Raw genomic sequence first — 5,181 nt, 5'->3', positions numbered from 1 at the left:
CTTTTAGCGACATAAAGGCAAATTTCTCTTAAGAGCAGTAATTTGATTTGATTTGATTTGATTTTTTCCCTTGGCAGCAATTTGACTTTCCAATCGTCCCATCATGTATCACAACGGAAGATTTATTTTTGTGAATTTATGGAAAGCTGGGAATATATATATATATATATATATATATATATATATATATATATATATATGTAGGTCTTTGGTTATTCGGGTCTTCTCCCACGTAAAATTGGAAGTGTCTTGGCGACGTTTCGACGAAGTCTCATTCGTCATCTTCAGGCTGGTGTTCTCGGCTTCGTGCTTCCAGGAGCAATGTGAGATCGCAGCTGTCTCTTCCTTTGCAATCTCACATTGCTCCTGGAAGCACGAAGCCGAGAATACCAGCCTGAAGATGACGAATGAGACTTCGTCGAAACGTCGCCAAGACACTTCCAATTTTACGTGGGAGAAGACCCGAATAACCAAAGACCTACATACAAACACCCGCGAAAACCTGAGAAAACATATATATGTGTATATATATGTTAATTGATTGATATATATATCAATCCACCGGAACAATATTTTTTGCGAATCACCTTTTTTTTTTGCTAGCCATTCTTTTGATTTGCGTTCCATGGGAGCAAGTCCTAGATTTACAAAAAAAGAAAAAAAAGTTGAAGAAAAAAAGAAAGATGGAATATACTTGGAATCGTTAGTGGATAAATCTTTTGTAAGTAAATTATTTTTTCAAAGCACAGCCAATAGAGAAAAAAAAAAAGAAATTTTGCACATGGAATATCCAAACAGCTTGTAAATAAGCCAGATTTTGTATGAAGGAATCTTTTAAGAGCAGGGATCGGTTACAAATTTAGCGGTATTAATTGCAGATGATTTCCTATAAAGCAGTGCTTTTCAACTTTAAAGATGGGTGGACTTCAATTCCCAGAATTCCCCAGCCGGCAATGTTGGCTGGGGAATTCTGGGAGTTGAAATCCACCCATCTTAAAATTTATGAGAAAAACTGCTTTCTAGTGACAAATATGAGGCAAAATATATACCCATCTACTCTGAAATAAACATGAGTGGGGAAGTTGTGAAAAGGAAAGGCTTAAATCAAAAATCAAAGGTTGTTTTTTGCCTTCAGCTATTACAAAATTGTTCTTAAGTTCTTAAAAGTGTTCTTAAATGAGATTATGATTTCTTTCACACCAATGAAGTGGACAACGGGGTATTTTTTTCTGGATTTCAAATTCAGAATTCTCCCAAAACAATTCTGGCATACGATCTAACAAGGGATGAAGTGGTCTGCGGTCGGAAAAACACAGCTAGTCCTCGACTTACGACCACGATCGAGTCCAAAATCTGGGTTGTTAAGCGAGACGTTCGTTAAAGTGAATTTCTGCCCCGTATTACGACCATTCTTGCCACAGTTGTTCATTGTGAGTCGCACGGTTGTTAAGCAAATCCGGCCTCCCCGTTGAGTTTGCTGGCCAGGAGGTCGCAAAAGGGGATCACCTGATTCCTACCCCACCCAGGACACAGCGACCGTCATAAATATGAATCGGTTGTCAAGCATCGGAATTTTGATCACCTGACTTTCCTGCCTAACGGGGTTGGACTAGAAGACCTCCAAGGTTCCTTCTAACTCTGTTATTCTATTCTGTTCTATTCTGACTGTGGAGATGCTACTGCAGTTGTAAGTATGAAGAGAAAAAGTCACTTTTTTCAGGGCCCTTGTAACTGAAATGCCACTAAATGAACTGTCGTAAATCGAGGACCACCTGTAATCTGACATCCGGATCTTGGTTGAGATTAAATCCACTAAAATTCACGTTACCCAGTGAGGCATTTTTAGAAAACAAATATCTCAGCTTTGTTTACCCTGACTGGATTCAACTCCATCCTTCTAAATACCGTCTGATTTTTTTTTCTCTTTAAAAAAAAAAATCTAAAAATAAAGCAGTGCCTGGATTTTAATCATATTTTAGGCAAGAGGAGGGGAAAAAAAACATAAAATCTGTGCTGGTTTTCTGCCCAGTTGTTTTATTTATCCTTATTTTTTACAAAGCCCACAGAATGCAAATAAATACAAGCCTGAGACAAAAAAAGGAAAAAATTGTAAATTGTATTGTAATTTCTCCCCAGAGGGGTAGAAATTTTGGAGAGAAACTCGCGGACGCGACGGGTGGTCCTCGACTTACGACCGGAGCCCAGAATTTCTGTTGTTCAAGTGAGACATTGGTCCAGCAAGTTTTGCTCTGTTTTACGACCTTTCTTGCCACAGTTGTTAAGTGAATCACTGGAATGATCAAGTTAGCGGCACCGTTGTTAAGTGGACCTTGCTCCCCCGTTGACTTTGCTTGGCGCGAGGTTGCCAAAAAGGGGATCACATGACCCCAGGACACCGCAAACCGTCATAAATGCAAGTCAGTTGCCGAGCGTCTCAGTTTTGATCATGTCACCATGAAGAGGTGATCACTGTGAAAAGAAACGGTCATAAGTCACCTTTTTTCCGGGGCCGTGGTCATTTTTGAACGGTCACTTAAAGGAACTGTTGTAAGTCGAGGACCATCTATGCTGGTTCTCAGGGCGACTTCTGTGATTTATGTCCGTAAAAATTCAACTTGGAAGAAGTTGGTTGTCCTGAGAGAAAAATAATACCCTGTTTCCCCCAAAATAAGACATCCCCTGATAATAAGTCCAATCAGGCTTTTGAGCGCAAGGCAATAAGGCCAAGCGCTTATTTCAGGGTTCAGAAAAAATATAAGACAGGGTCTTATTTTCGGGGAAACACGGTAGACATTAATATTGTTTTTCATCACCACAATGTAAAAAAAGATATTGAGACTCTGGAAAGAGTGCAGAGAAGAGCAACAAAGAGGATTAGGGGTCCCGAGGCTAGAACGGTTGCAGGAATGGGGTCAGGTGAAATGCTACCGGTTCGGGCCAGTTCGCCTAAACCGGTAGTAAAAAATGCTACCAGTTCGCCCAAATTGGTAGTTTAAAAAAAATGCTTTAAAAAAGTTTTTTAAAAAAAGGTTCCAACGATCACACGGCACAGCTGATTGTCACAGCTGATCGTCGGAGCCTTTTTTTTTTTACTTTTTTAAAGCATTTTTATATTACCTATTCATCCGAACCGGTAGTAAGAAATGCTTTAAAAATGTTTTTAAAAAAGGTTCCCATGATCGCGTGGCACAGCTGATTGTCACAGCTGATCGTCGGAGCCTCTTTTTTCACTTTTTAAAAGCATTTTTTAACTAGCTATTCGCCTGAACCGGTAGTAAAAAAATGCTTTAAAAAAGTTTTTTAAAAAGGTTCCAATGATCGCGTGGCACAGCTGATTGTCACAGCTGATCGTCGGAGCCTCTTTTTTCACTTTTTTAAAGCATTTTTTAACTAGCTATTCACCCAAACCGGTAGTAAAAAAAATGCTTTAAAATGTTTTTTAAAAAGATTCCAACGATCGTGTGGCACAGCTGATTGTCACAGCTGATCGTCGGAGCCTCTTTTTTCACTTTTTAAAAGCATTTTTTAACTAGCTATTCGCCCAAACCGGTAGTAAAAAAATGCTTTAAAAAAGTTTTTAAAAAAGGTTCCAACGATCGCACGGCGTGGCACAGCTGATTGTCACAGCTGATCGTCGGAACTTTTTAAAAACTTTTTTAATTAAAAAAATGCTTAAACAGCTAAAAAAAAAGTTGGCCACCCCCACCCAATCACATGACCCACCACCATCATCAAACCACACCCACAGAACCGCTAGGGAGAATTTTTGAATTTCACCACTGAATGGGGTATGTCCAATTTGATGAAAAGAAGGACTAGGGGTGACATGATAGCAATTTTCCAATATTTGAGGGGCTGCCCCAAAGAAGAGGGGGTCCACGTATTCTCCAAAACCCCTGAAGGCAGGACAAGAAGCAACGGATGGGAAACTCATCAAGGAGAGAAGCAAACCTAGAATTAAGGAGAAATTTCCTGACAATTAGAACCAGTGGAACCACCCGCCACCAGAAATGGCGGATGCCCCAAATCCTGGAGGTTTTTAAAGAAGTCATTTCTTTGAAACAGTTTGAGGTTTTCCTGCCCTTCCAACTCTGTGATTCTATTCCGTTCTTAATTTTTTGACCCGATTTTGCTCAACGGCGCGCCAAATTCTTCATTTCTCTTTCTGTTAATATGTATAAATTCATATATATCTAAATCTATATCTATATGTATGCTGTCTCCTCGTCTTTTGGTTGGCAGAGGTAGTTAAGAAATCACTGAAATCGGAGGCCGTGTTGTCCTTCTGTTTTGCGTCCCCAAATCGAGTGCGGGTAACGGGGGGGATATAACAAGTATTTGCACTATGTCTTTTCGTTCTTGAGCTGTGACCACTAACCGAGGGCTGTTCGGTGTGCAATTTTCACCTTCTGTTGCCTTTACAATTTTGCTATGAGCTTTTTTTTTTTTTTTCTTCTCTCCTCTCCAAAAAAAGGATGTTTTGAATTGTTAGAATAAAGCAAATTTTCCTGTCAGTTCAGTGCAGTTTATTTATTTTTTTTCTTTTATTTATTTATTTGTTATTTATTTGTTTCCATTTCTATACCGCCCTACTCCAAATAGGACTCAGGGCGGTGAACAGCCAAAGTAGAAAAACAGAACATACAAAATTTAAAAACAGTTTAAAATGTTTAAATATCTTGGCCGTAAATTAAAACAACCCAATTTAAAATCAATTTAAAATTTAACTCAAGCCAGCCCAGCTAGTTGAAATAAATAGGTTTTCAGGGCCCGACGAAAAATCCGGAGGTCTGTTATTGTGCGTATCTCTGGGGGGAGGTTGTTCCAGAGGGCGGGCGCCACCACAGAGAAGGCTCTCCCCCTTTGTCTGGCGGACGGCACCCTGAGGAGGCCCACTCTGTGCGAGCGTACTGGCCGGTGGGAGGCTATTGGCAGAAGGCGGTCCCGTAAGTTTTAATTTCTTTCTTTCAATGCCTTTATTTATTTATTTAAAAAAATAACAAAAAAAAAACATGGGGGGTTTTTAAGAAGAGATTGGACAGACACTTGTCTGAAATGATATATAGGATTTCCTGCCTGAGCAGGGGGTTGGACTACAAGACCTCCAGGGTCTCTTCCACCTCTTGTTATTCTATTCTATTCTATTCTATTCTATTCTATTCCATTCCATTCCATTCCATT

This window comes from Pantherophis guttatus, chromosome 4 (genome assembly GCF_059756535.1).
Source record: "Pantherophis guttatus breed Tessera chromosome 4, ASM5975653v1, whole genome shotgun sequence".
NCBI lineage: Eukaryota > Metazoa > Chordata > Lepidosauria > Squamata > Colubridae > Pantherophis > Pantherophis guttatus.
The sequence above is the reverse complement of the archived record's forward strand: the minus strand, read 5'-3'. Positions refer to the sequence as shown.